This window comes from Triticum dicoccoides, chromosome 7B (assembly GCF_002162155.2).
Source record: "Triticum dicoccoides isolate Atlit2015 ecotype Zavitan chromosome 7B, WEW_v2.0, whole genome shotgun sequence".
NCBI lineage: Eukaryota > Viridiplantae > Streptophyta > Magnoliopsida > Poales > Poaceae > Triticum > Triticum dicoccoides.
Genome location: NC_041393.1, coordinates 742,183,667 through 742,198,779, shown reverse-complemented (window position 1 = coordinate 742,198,779; position 15,113 = coordinate 742,183,667).

The following is a 15,113-nucleotide window of genomic DNA, read 5'->3' as shown; positions in this document are numbered from 1 at the left end:
CCGGCGTCCCAGTGCCCACCGGGCTAAACGGCGTGCCGAGATCTCGCGCATCCATTCATCACTGTCAGAGGCACAGCGGAACGAGCCGAGGTACGCCGCCTCCAGCCACACGCTATTGACGATGTACTTCGAACGCCGCCACGCCGACCAGGTCGCCTCCTCAAACGGCGCCATCCCCCGCGGCCGCCTCAATGCCGACGGGCGGTGTGAATGGTGTGGTGTGCCTGGCCGCACCCTCGAAGCCGTCCTCGGCCACATCGAGACCGGCAACAAGCTGTGCCACGAGTACCCGGCGCCCCGTCCTTCTCACGCCGCCGCGGTAGTTCCTGGATGCCGCAGCGAATGGAGGCGGCAACCTCCTCGTCATCGGGTTCCGGTTCACTCTCCTCTGGGTTGCGGGCGCTCCGCCCCGTCAAGCCGGAGCCGCAGGAGACGCCGCTCGGGCGCCGCACCCGCAGCGGCGCCCTCGTCATCAACAAGGGAGGCCGCCCCTCCCGTCGTTCCCTCCGCTTTGTCCGGCCGAAGACCGAGCCGGGGTTGCTCCCCATCAAGAAGGAGCACGCGGAGATGGCCGCCGCTGACGAGACCGGTCTCAAGTGGGCGAAGGCGGACTACGTGTGCAAGCAGGTGGAGCGCCAGCGCCGGGCCTATGAGGAGATCAAGGCCCGGCGCTGCGAACGCGACGAGGGCGGTGTCGTCGTCCTCGCGGTGACGACGAGGAAGCGCTGATACGTCTCCAACGTATCTATAATTTATGAAGTATTCATGCTATTATATTATCTGTTTTGGATGTTTAATGGGCTTTATTATACACTTTTATATTATTTTTGGTTCTAACCTATTAACCGGAGGCCCAGTCCAAGTTGCTATTTTTTGCCTATTTCAGTGTTTCGCAGAAAAAGAATATCAAACAGAGTCCAAATGGAATGAAACCTTCCGGAGAGTTATTTTGGAACAAACGCAATCCAGGAGACTTAGAGTAGACGACAGGGAAGCAACAAGGTGGCCACGAGCACCCAGGGCGCGCCCTAACCCCTGGGCGTGCCCCTCACCCTCGTGGCTCCCCTTGTTGCTAATAGTTACCACCTAATTGTTTGGCCTCCACGTGTCCCTCAAGCCGTAGCACCAATTGGGTTGGTGGGTGCCAAAAAACCCGTTAGTGTTCAAGCCTAATTTAATCATTTAGTTAAAATGTTTTACCAGCCAACTATTAGCAACAACCTGCTAATTTCAGGGCTGCATGCAGCAGACCTCACCGAATGGATAAGTGCGAGTAGCTATCCACTAGGAGACATTGATTTTAAAACAACCTAGCTGGACACGTACTGCCCATACAATGTACGTACACATTGATGTAAAAAATGCTTATTATATGCGTGCTCCTTAAATCCAAAGAGATCATAGTTCTATATGTGCTCCAAAACTTAAAAGTATAGACACAATATTTTCCCAGTGTTCTGATTGTCCATAATGTATACTCAAAAATTTAATCCTAGAATATATACTTGCTATTTAGATGGAGTATGAAGTTCTGGAGTATGGAGTATGGAGTATGAAGTATCAGGATGCATGTACTTCATAGTAAATGAGTGTGCAAAAAAGTATGGAGTATGCCCAAGAGCCAAGAATATAGTATGGAGTAACCCTAAAAAAATAGTATGAAGTATAAAGTACGTGGTATGTACTTCATAGAAAAAAATATAGTATGGAGTACCCCCGCAAAAATAAAATAACAGTATGAAGTATCATAAAAAGAGGATAGTATGTCGTATATCTCGTAGTACAAAATATGAAGTATATTTTAAAAAAAAAGAAATATGGAGTATATATAAATATCAGTATGTCACGTTGATGGATACGCTAAATACAAATACATTCATGGCTTCATGGACTCCTGAGCGGTTGGTTTGAAACACCATATACACATGTTGTTTCCATCAATGCATGTACGCATGTTCTTCCTTCTCATACATCGCCATCTCTCACGATGGAGTATATACTGTGAGTATATGTACATCGCCGTCGTCGCCGCCGCCGCCGTGCTGGAGCAGTCACATGTCGGCCATAAACAGTATTACGACGCAGCCGCCGCTCGCCTCGCCGGTGAGCCATCCGAGATGTGCAGTAGTATGTAGTCGTCTCTGCTACCTCATAGAGTAGTCTCTCGTCGGCGTGTGCAGCCATAAATCGTTGTCACCGTCGCCGCACCATAACATTCTTATATTGGTGGTCGTTGCGCACCGCAATCTTACACGACGGATGTGTTTTTCTAGATGCATGGTTGATGTATCGGCTAGATGAACGCCTTGGAACATGGTCCTAATCCATGATCATAAAAAATCTGATTATATTATAAATCGACTAGGAGGAATATTAAAGATTGGGTCCTCTGGATGAATACGTTGGAACATACATCCATGCTCCTAATCCCATCAGCCATCAATGTTGCCCGCGACCCCTGTATAAGAATGGAAATTAGGAATAATTAACAATCGATTTACACGATGTTTGTGTAGATGCATGTCGCATACCTTCTGTCTCTAATGATTTTTCCAGATCCAGCTTTACGTGAAGATTTTGACCGAGAAACATGGAGAAAGAGAAAGAGCACTCTGAGAGAGAGAAAGAGATTAGCGTTGCATGGTTTTATGTCAAGCGATATACGGGGCTAGCCTGAGAAAATAGGAAGGTGGAGATCCGAGTGGAAAATATATCCTTCTTTATTTTACCCGCAACCCGTTAGGAGCGGCACACATCTCAAGCAATCAGACGGCAAAAAAGATGAAGGTAACTACCACCTAATGGTAGGATGTATTTTCCTTATATATATATATATATATATATATATATATATATATATATATATATATATATATATATATACCCTGAAAACATCACAGAGCACAATAGATCGGGAGTTCCGCCGCCGCAAGCCTCTATAGCCACCAAAAATCAATCGGGACCCCGTTCCGGCACCCTGCCGGAGGGGGGATCCCTCACCGATGGCAATCTTCATCATCTCGGTGCTCTCCATGACGAGGAGGGAGTAGTTCACCCTCGGGGCGGAGGGTATGTACCAGTAGCTATGTGTTTGATCTCTCTCTCTCGTGTTCTTGATTTGGCACGATCTTGATGTATCGCGAGCTTTGCTATTATAGTTGGATCTTATGATGTTTCTCCCCCTCTACTCTCTTGTAATGGATTGAATTTTTCCTTTGAAGTTATCTTATCGGATTGAGTCTTTAAGGATTTGAGAACACTTGATGTATGTCTTGCATGTGCTTATCTGTGGTGACAATGGGATATTCACGTGATCTACTTGGTGTAAGTTTTGGTGATCAACTTGCGGGTTCAGTGACCTTGTGAACTTATGCATAGGGGTTGGCACACGTTTTCGTCTTGACTCTTCGGTAGAAACTTTGGGGCACTCTTTGAAGTACTTTGTGTTGGTTGAATAGATAAATCTGAGATTGTGTGATGCATATCGTATAATCATGCCCACGGATACTTGAGGTGACATTGGAGTATCTAGGTGACATTAGGGTTTTGATTGATTTGTGTCTTAAGGTGTTATTCTAGTACGAACTCTATGATAGATCGAAGGTAAAGAATAGCTTCGTGTTATTTTACTACGGACTCTTGAATAGATCGATTAGAAAGGATAACTTTGAGGTAGTTTCGTACCCCACGATAATATCTTCGTTTGTTCTCCGCTATTAGTCACTTTGGAGTGACTCTTTGTTGCATGTTGAGGGATACTTATATGATCCAATTATGTTATTATTGTTGAGAGAACTTGCACTAGTGAAAGTATAAACCCTGGGCCTTGTTTCCTACCATTACAATACCATTTACGCTCACTTTTATTATTAATTACCTTGCTGTTTTTATAATTTCAGATTACAAAAACTTTTATCTACCATCCATATTGCACTTGTATCACCATCTGTTCGTCGAACTAGTGCAACTATACAATTTATCATTGTATTGGGTGTGTTAGGGACAAAAGAGACTCTTTGTTATTTGGTTGCAGGGTTGTTTGAGAGGGACCATCTTCATCCTACGCCTCCTACGGATTGATAAACCTTAGGTCATCCACTTGAGGGAAATTTGCTACTGTCCTACAAACCTCTGTATTGGAGGCCCAACAATGTCTACAAGAAGAAGGTTGTGTAGTAGACATCAAGCGCCCGGGCCGTCCAACCCCCAGCGCGTCGGCGACCCAGGTCAGGGGTGCAGCAGGGACGGGTGCGGCTCCCGCGGGATGCAAGGTGGCGGCGACGGTGACGACGACTCCGCCGCCGACGGTGGCGACTACACCCGGTTCTCTAGGCTCCTCAGCATGTAGGGCGGCGACAGCGGCGTAGTAGCGCTCCGGCAGGTAGCGGCAGCAGCGTAGCAGGGCTAGGCGTAGTTGTTTTTTGTTTTTTTTGTACAAATATGAATGAAATCGCCAAGTTTGTGCCGTGTTTGTACAAATTTGAATCAAATCGCCGAGTTTGTGCCGTGTTTGCGCCGATTTGGGGGCGACCTGGGGGCGGCGACTGGGAACACAATCACTCCCCACGCCGAAATTAAACGCCGGTTCGGCTCCAGACGGCGCTTTTTCGGCGTCCTCGGGGGCCGAACGGCTGGAGATGCTCTTATGGGTGGGGGTTAGTAGTTAGCCATCGACACATCCATGCAGTGTACTTGTTATCCAAATAATTAGCATGCATGGTGATATCGTATATTTACAATCCAAAAAAATTTAGATCCTAATATTTGTTCATATTTTTTATGTCGATTCTCTTAAGTAGAAACAACCTCACATGTTCAATCTATGCGCACAAAACCTTGACATATGTCGAGCAACTCGGTCTCTCTCAAACCGGCTAAAAATGACTAATATTTGTCAAGTTTTGTGCATTCAGACAAAAGTTTTCAAAGCCATACACGAAATAATAGAGGACTCATTTGGCCGATTAAGATGAGCCGAGGAAGTTCTAAAAAAACTGAACGAAGGACGTGTTGCAACGATCCACCTCGTCTTTTCCTATCCGTGCATGTGAACGTCTTCTTTCACTGAACACACATCACCAGAGGACATGAAAATAAACAAATAAAAATGCGAGCATACCAATGTCAAGTCTAGTACTTGCATCCTAGTAATGCGAGCATACAGTTTGATGCGCAGCTAGTTTTATACTAGTCGTGAGAGAAATAGTGCATCCAACAAGCGGTGTTACCCCTCCAAATGTATCAAGACTAGCTAAACGATGTGCTTGTCAGGGTAGACTTGGGAGAATATCTGGTCCTCCCAACATTCATATGCTCCCATGCTTCCAACGCCTAGAAAATTAAAATTAGATGAATGTTGGTGCTTGGGAGCATATGAAATTTTGGAGCACCTGATACTAGCCCACTTGTCACCCGTCTTCGCACGCTGTCACTGAAACACCTCCAATCACCAAAATGCCTCTTAGGTCATGAATGCAAGCTCTCATAGCTAATTTCCCAACAGTTTTTTAAAAATAATGTAAGTCACAAACACACCTTGGGTATATGAGTAGGAAGTGAAGGAGGTGCTTCGGGAGGCTGCTTATCCTATCCTCGTGGTCGCTAGCATCGTGGATTATTTTGGAGCCCATTGTTTGCTTGCGGCGAGGGACGACCTTGTGAAAATTATATAAGTTTTTGCTAAAGCATATATAGATGTGCTCTAAGTATTGCACATCTAAATTCTACACTATTGATTTTAGGTGAAGATTCGTACAGGCAAGTCATCAATTCGGGTATTGATCCTCCTCTTCGGGTATATGTAAAGTACTATATACAATGTGATAGAGAGATCGCACTACAAAACAAGTTGTACTACGTCGTTTAAACTTAGGAAAACGTTTCGCTCCTGCGGGCTAATACTCGCAAGGAATCCAACGTGTGCTTTACCGTTCGATCAAGCGTGATTGTACACTACTGCACGACTGATCACACACATCTTTTTTTCAGGGGTAAAGTTGCCGCTTTATTGAAATTTAAAGACCCAAAAGTTTGGAATCTCGTCCGAAATTACACCCAACCTAAAGTCTGGAGGAACCGACAGCCAGACCTTACACAATTCATCACCCACACCTACTCTAGCAAACTTATGCGCGGCAACATTAGCGGAACGTCGAACCGACGAAACCTTGAACTCGTCAAAACCTCGACGTATCTCTTTTATCTCCTCAATCCACGGCCCTGTAGCGCTCAAGTTTTTAGGCAAAAGATTGAGCATCTGCACCACCTTTTGGTTGTCCAGCTCCATGTGAAGTTTCTGAACATTCATCTCCCTTGCAACCTGGGCTGCCCTTCTGCACGCCAAAATCTCCACAGCCTCCGGATCCGCGTTAAAAGGATAGAAATGGCTTGCTCCAGCCACAAAGGCTTCATTGTGATCCCGTAAGACTAGACCACCACCTCCCTTGTCACCATATTTAGAGACCGCTCCATCTGAATTTGCTTTTATCCAGCCATCGTCAGGCGGTTGCCATCGCTGAAGCTCCTTGGTCTCCGGCGGCTTAGTAGACTCAGCATGTGCCAATCTCCACTCCTCCATATGCGCAACCAGTGCTGCTATAATTTCTTGCGGATGAGCAATACATTTTCCGTCTCTAGCATTATTACGTGCCAGCCATAGAGCATACACAGCTTGTATCATTGCTTCTCGTTCTTCTCTCCCTGCATTGGCGAACCACTCCAATAGCCAACTCGACAACTCGCTCTGGGAGGCTATCTCCGCTGGTGGACTTGCCACCAAGACTCCCCTTTGTGAGCGCAACAGCTGCCAAAAGTGGACTGAGTGATTACATGTCCATAACCTGTGAAGGTTTGATTCTTCTCTTCCACACACAACACAGAAGACACCCAGCTTAATCCGTCATCGGTGGAGCTCCAAGCCCACAGCCAAGCCATTTCGGACCAACCTCCACATATGTATTTTTGCCTTGTTTGGGGCTGATGTGTCCCACAGAGCCATGAACCCACGGTGTTTGATAGCAGAAAAAGAAGACTCCGGCTGTCCGGATCTCACTTTGTTCATGGACATTCTAAGACGATACGCCGACCTGACTATGAACCCGCCATGCGCAGTGTAGTTCCATGCTAGATAGTCCTGTTGGAAATATGCCCTAGAGGCAATAATAAAATGATTATTATTATATTTCCTTGTTCATGATAATTGTACATTGTTCATGCTCGGAAACCGTAATACATGTGTGAATGCATAGACCAAAATATATCCCAAGTAAGCCTCTAGTTGACTAGCTCGTTGATCAACAGATAGTTGTGGTTTCCTGACCATGGACATTGGATGTCGTTGATAACGGGATCACATCATTAGGAGAATGATGTGATGGACAAGACCCAATCCTAAGCATAGCACAAGATCGCGTAGTTCGTTTGGTAGAGCTTTTCTAATGTCAAGTATCATTTCCTTAGACCATGAGATTGTGCAACTCCCGGATACCTTAGGAATGCTTTGGGTGTACCAAACGTCACAACGTAACTGGGTGGCTATAAAGGTGCACTACAGGTATCTCCAAAAGTGTCTGTTGGGTTCGCATGAATCGAGACTGCGATTTGTCACTCCGTATGATGGAGAGGTATCTCTGGGCCCACTCGGTAATGCATCATCATATTGAGCTCAATGTGACTAATGAGTTAGCCACGCGATCATGCATTACGGAACGAGTAAAGAGACTTGCCGGTAACGAGATTGAATAAGGTATAGGGATACCGACGATCGAATCTCGGGCAAGTAACATACCGATGGACAAAGGGAATTGTATATGGGATTGATTGAATCCTCGACATCGTGGTTCATACGATGAGATCATCGTGGAACATGTGGGAGCCAATATGGGTATCCAGATCCTGCTATTGGTTATTGGCCGGAGAGGTATATCGGTCATGTATGCATGGTTCCCGAACCCGTATGGTCTACACACTTAAGGTTCGGTGACGCTAGAGTTGTTATGGGAAATTATATGTGGTTACCGAAGGTTGTTCGGAGTGCCGGATGAGATCCCAGGCGTGATGAGGAACTCCGGAATGGTCCGGAGGTGAAGACCGATATATTGGACGAAGGGTATTGGAGTCCGAAAGCGTTCCGGGGGTACTAGGCTATGGCCAGCATGACCGAAAGGTGTTTCGGGGGCCTCGACAAGTGTTGCACGGCCTAGGGAAGGGGGCAAACCAGCCCACTAAGGGTATGTGCGCCCCCACACCCTTTCCCACGTTGCTTGGGGAGGTGGGCGCCTCCACCTGACTTGGGAGGCAAGCCTCCACCTGCTTGGCTTGGGGGGCAAGTCTCCCTAGGGTTTCCCTAGGGAGATCCAATCTGCCCTGGCCACCGCCCCCTAAGGGAAACCCTACGGCGCCTCCCCCTCTTTCCTTCCCCCTATATATAGTGAGGAGGTGGGAGGGCAGCCGTGACCCTTTCCCTGGCGCAGCCCCTCCCTCCTCATACATCTCCTCCTCCTCCTCCTCCGTAGTGCTTGGCGAAGCCCTGCCGGAAAACTACGAGCTCCACCACCACCACGGCGTCGTGCTGTTGGAGTTCTCCGTCAACTTCTCCTCTCCCTTGCTAGATCAAGAAGGAGGAGACGTCCCCGGGCTGTACGTGTGTTGAACGCGGAGGCGCCGTCCGTTCGGCGCTAGATGGGATCTTCCGTGATTTGAATCACCGCGAGTACGACTCCATCATCTGTGTTCTTGTAACGCTTCCGCTTAGCGATCTTCAAGGGTATGAAGATGCAATCCCTCTCTCTCGTTGCTAGCATCTCCTAGATTGATCTTGGTGACACGTAGGAAAATTTTGAATTATTGCTACGTTCCCCAACAGTGGTATCAGAGCCAGGTTTATGCGTAGATTCTATGCACGAGTAAAAGACAAAGTAGTTGTGGGTGATGATTTGTTTAATTTGCTTACTGTTACTATTTTTATCTTGATTCAGCATCATTGTGGGATGAAGCGGCCCGGCCCGACCTTACACGTACGCTTACGTGAGACAGGTTCCACCGACTGACATGCACTCGTTGCATAAGGTGGCTAGCGGGTGTCTGTCTCTCCCACTTTAGTCGGATAAGATTCGATGAAGAGGGTCGTGTAAATAGAAATTGGCATATCACCGTTGTGGCTTTTGCGTAGGTAAGAAACGTTCTTGCTAGAAACCCATAGCAGCCACGTAAAACATGCAACAACAATTAGAGGATGTCTAACTTGTTTTTGCAGGGTATGCTATGTGATGTGATATGGCCAAAAAGGATGTGATGAATGATATATGTGATGTATGAGATTGCTCATGTTCTTGTAATAGGAATCACGACTTGCATGTCGATGAGTATGACAACCGGCAGGAGCCATAGGAGTTGTCTTAATTTATTGTATGACATGCATGTCAATGTAAACGCCATGTAATTACTTTACTTTATTGCTAACCGTTAGCCATAGTAGTAGAAGTAATAGTTGGCAAGACAAATTTATGAAGACACGATGATGGAGATCATGATGATGGAGATCATGGTGTCATGTCGGCGAAGAAGGTGATCGTGTCGCGCCTCTAAGATGGAGATCAAAGGCGCAAGACGATATTGGCCATATCATGTCACTTTATGATTTGCATGTGATGTTTGTCATGTTTACATCTTATTTGCTTAGAATGACAGTAGAATATAAGATGATCCCTCACTAAAATTTCAAGAAAGTGTTCCCCCTAACTGTGAACCGTTGCGAAAGTTCGTTGTTTCGAAGCACCACGTGATGATCGGGTGTGATAGATTCTAACGTTCGCATACAGCGGGTGTAAGCCAGATTTACACATGAAAAATACTTAGGTTGACTTGACGAGCCTAGCATGTACAGACATGGCCTCGGAACACAAGAGACCGAAAGGTCGAACATGAGTCGTATAGTAGATACGATCAACATGGAGATGTTCACCAATGATGACTAGTTCGTCTCACGTGATGATCGGACACGGCCTAGTTGACTCGGATCATGTATCACTTAGATGACTAGAGGGATGTCTATCTAAGTGGGAGTTCATTAGATGAACTTAATTATCATGAACATAGTCAAAAGGACTTTGCAAATTATGTCGTAGCTTGCGCTTTAGTTCTAATGTTTTAGATATGTTCCTAGAGAAAATTTAGTTGAAAGTTGATAGTAGCAATTATGTGGACTTGGTCCGTAAACTGAGGATTGTCCTCATTGCTGCGCAGAAGGCTTATGTCCTTAATGCACCGCTCGGTGTGCTGAAGCTCGAGCGTCGTATGTGGATGTTGCGGACATCTGACATACACGTTTTGATGACTACGTGATAGTTCAGTGCGTAATGCTAAACGGTTTAGAATTGAGGCACCAAAGACGTTTTTGAAACGTCGCAGAACATATGAGATGTTCCAAGGACTGAAATTGGGATTTCAGGCTAGTGCCCACGTCAAGAGGTATGAGACCTCTAACAAGTTTCTTAAGCCTGCAAACTAAGGGAGAAAAGCTCAATCATTGAGCATGTGCTAAGATTGTCTGAGTACTACAATCGCTTGAATTGAGTGGGAGTTAATCTTCCAGGCGAGATAGTGATGTTTCTCCAAAGTCACTGCCATCAAGCTACTAGAGCTTCATGATGAACTATAACATATCAGGGATAGATATGATGTCCTTGAGCTATTCGCGATGTTTGACACCGCGAAAGTAGAAATCAAGAAGGAGCATCAATTATTGATGGTTAGTGAAACCACTAGTTTCAAGAAGGGCAAGGGCAAGAAGGCATAATTCATGAAATGGCAAATCAATTGCTGCTCTAGTGAAGAAACCCAAGATTGAACCCAAACCCGAGACTAAGTGCTTTTGTAATGAGGGGAACGGTCACTGAAGCAGAACTACCCTAGATACTTGGTAGATGAGAAGGATGGCAAGGTCGACAGGAGTATATTGGATATACATTATATTAATGTGTACTTTACTAGTACTCCTAGTAGCACCAGGATATTAGATACCGGTTCGGTTGCTAAGTGTTAGTAACTTGAAATAAAAAGGCTACGGAATAAACGGAGACTAGCTAAAGGTCAGATGACGATATATGTTGGAAGTGTTTCCAAGGTTGATGCGATCAAACATCGCATGCTCCCTCTACCATCGAGATTGGTGTTAAACCTAAATAATTGTTCTTTGGTGTTTGCTTGAGCATAGACATAATTGGATCATGTTTATCGCAATACGGTTATTCATTGAAGGAGAATAATGGTTACTCTGTTTATTTGAATAATACCTTCAATGGTCTTGCACCTAAAATGAATGGTTTATTTAATCTCAATCGTAGTGATACACATGTTCATCCCAAAAGATATAAGATAGTAATGATAGTACCACATACTTGTGGCACTGCCATTTGAGTCATATTGGTATAAAACGCATGAAGAAGCTCCATGTTGATGGATCTTTGGACTCACTCATTTTTGAAAAGATTGAAACATGCGAACCATGTCTATTGGTATATACGCATGAAGAAACACCATGCAGATGGATCATTTGGACTCACTTGATTTTGAATCACTTGAGACATGCAAATCATACCACATGGGCAAGATGACTGAAAGGCCTTGTTTTCAGTGAGATGGAACAAGAGAGAAACTTGTTGGAAGTAATACATTTGATGTGTGCAATCCAATGAGTGCTGAGGCACGCAGTGAACATTGTTATGCTCTTACTTCACAGGTGATTTGACTAGATTCTAAGTATATTTAATTGATGAAACACAAGTCTGAATTATTGAAAGGTTCAAGTAATATCAGAGTGAAGTTCGTCGTGACAAGAGGATAAAATGTCTATGATATGATCATAGCGATGAATATCTGAGTTACGTGTTTTGGTACACAATTAAGACATTGTGAAAATTGTTTCACAACTAATACCGTCTGGAACACCATAGTGTGATGGTGTGTCCGAACATCATAGCTGCACCCTATTGGATGTGGTGCATACCATGATGTCTCTTATCAAATTACCACTATCGTTTGTGGGTTAGGCATTAGAGACAACTGCATTCACTTTAAATAGGGCACCACGTAATTTCATTGAGATGACAGGGTATGAACTATGGTTTAGAGAAACCTAAGCTGTCGTTTTTTAAAAGTTTGGGGCTGCGACGCTTATGTGGAAAAGTTTTACCCTGATAAGCTCGAACCCAAGGCGGATAAATGCATCTTCATAGAACACCCAAAATAGTTGGGTATACCTCCTAATTCAGATCCGGAAGCAAAAGTGATTGTTTCTAGAAACGGGTCCTTTCTCGAGAAATAGTTTCTCTCGAAATAATTGAGTGGGAGGATGGTGGAGACTTGATGAGGTTATTGAACCGTCACTTCAACCAGTGTGTAGCTGGGCACAGGAAGTTGTTCCTGTAGCGCCTACACCAATTGAAGTGGAAGCTGATGATGGTGATCATGAAACTTCAGATCAAGTCACTAGCAAACCTCGTAGGTCGACAAGGACGCATACTACTTCAGAGTGCTACGGTAATCCTGTCTTGGAGGTCATGTTGCTATACAACAATGAACCTACGAGCTATGGAGATGCGATGGTGGGCCCGGAGTCCGATGAATGGCTCGAGGCCATAAAATCCGAGAGAGGATCCATTTATGAAAACAAAGTGTAGACTTTGGAAGAACTACTTGATGGTCGTTAGGCTGTTGGGTACATATGGATTTTAAAAGGAAGACGGACAATGATGGTAAGTGTCACCATTCACTACAGGAATTAGCTACTTTGCCATTTGCCACAGCGGACGGCAAAGGCAAGGATGGCGGACGGCAAAGGCCTTTGTCGTCTGTCGCGGACGGCAAAATGCTCTGGCAAAGATTAGATCGGCAAAGAGCTACTTTGTCGTCTGCTTTCTGAGGCTGATGGCAAAGGGTCCTTTGCCATCAGCAGCAGACGGCTATGAAAGCAAACAACAATAAAATACGCTGTTAGTCCGTTAGGTGGCTAACGGCAGTCTTTGTTGTCCGCCGCTGACGGCAAAAAGCATCAGGCCTTTGCCGTCCGCCAAATGACGTCAGCTGGACGTCACTGCCCACCAAGGCTTTGCCGTCCGCCACTGTAGGCAAATGTGGTGATCCTTTGTCATCTGCCACTGTAGGCAAACTGGCCAAATGGGTCAGCTCCCAGGGAGCACAGGTGGCCGCCGCGTGGCTTCTATGCCGTCTGCGGCGGGCGGCAAAGGGGCCTTTGCCATAAGCGGCTGACGGCAAAGATCCTGCATTACCTCTTTTTTCTGTTTTTTTTAAATCCAACAATTTTCATAGCAAATATATATGACATATATATATATATATATATGTGTGTGTGTTTCACGGGGCTATTTAACAACAAACATATGACTTATATAGTTCCATCCATTCATACATAGCAAGTTGCACATACACATAAGTTGCAACCATTAGCAAGTTGCACATACATATTACAATGCAAAGTTTCATCAAGATAGCAAGTTCCATCGTAGCAAGCTAGAAGAATACTAGAAGAGAATGAAAGAAAAAACAAGCACTCCATCATAGCAAGCTAGCTTCCGTGAAGTGAATAAAATCTGCAAAATGGCAAATAAGAAAGTTAGGAAAAGGTGAGTAGAAGAAGAAGACTAGAAGAAGAAGCACTCCATCGTTTGCGAGCTAACTTAGGTGAAATGGATCGTTTATGAGCTAACCTAGGTGAAATGGATCGTTTATGAGCTAACTTAGGTAAAATGCATCATTTTAGAGCTAACCTAGGTAAGATGTGTCATTTTGGAGCTAACCTAGGTAAAATGGGTCATTTTAGAGCTAACGAAGGTAAAATGGATCATTTTGGAGATAATCTAGGTAAAATGGGTCATTTTAAAAGCTAACTTGGGTAAAATGGATCATTTATGAGCTAACTAAGGTAAAATGGGTCATTTTAGAGCTAACTTAGGTAAAATGGATCGGTTATGAGCTAACTAAGCTAATTATGTCATTTTGACATAAGTAAGCTAAGTACATGTCATTATTGAGCAAACCTAGTTAACTAAGCATATTACAACTAACTTAGGTCATTTTGGAGGAAACAAAGCTAAGTATAAATCGTTTTAGAGCTAACTTAGGTAAAATGGCTGGTTTTGGAGGTCAGTAAGCTTATTAAGTCATTTTGGAGGAAAAGAATCTAACTCTAGGTCACTATGGTAAGCATATTGGAGGAAATAAAGCTAAGTCTAGGTTTTTATGCATTTGTTAAGCAAAACACTAGAGAAACTTACCGTGATCATGGAGGTGTAGGCGGAGCGATCCCAGGAGCAATATCTGGCATCGGCGGAGCGGTCTGACCGGACTTCTCGCACACAAACTGCACATCTCCAATGGCTATCGAGCCATGGGACCTCCCGCCACCAGATATCATCACCTGCTCTGGATCAATGGGACCCTGGCTCGGGTTAAAGTCGTCCCCTTTCCTCGCCTTCTCCTTGACTTTCTTGTAAGAGGCAGTGTGGGCCATGGCATACATGTCGTACACCTCTGGCACCTTATCCGTCTTATTGTAGCATGCCTGAAAGAGAGAAACAAAGTAAATTAGTAATTAAAGGGCTCAAGCTAGCATTATGAATGAATTGCATGAATCATGAAGCAAACCACATACCCAGTTCCGCCCGAACTGATATAAGCTGGAGCTGCCTTGATGGTGTGGCACACCTTCTATTTGGGCACGTTTGTCCTTGGCCTCAGTCGGCTCCCCGCCATTATCAGCATAGCCACTCGGCCCCTCAGGCTAGTTCGGCCAAGTACCCCATCCAGACGTGTGCTCCTCCAGGGTCTCGGAGCGCTCCCAACCAGCGCCCCCCATCTTCCAACACCTGCCAAGACAAAGAGTAAACGAAATTAGTACAACATAAAAGAATACCAACATGAATAACAATATGTATATCACTTAAGTGTATCATCATCAAGTACAACATAAAAAATTGAATACCTGACACTACTTGTCAGGACCCCGACTCAATGCCACATCGATCTAGCGTGTAACACCTCATATCACTTTGCGGCCTCACGCACGGTATCCCCACGGGTGTCGCCTTACCTTTGCC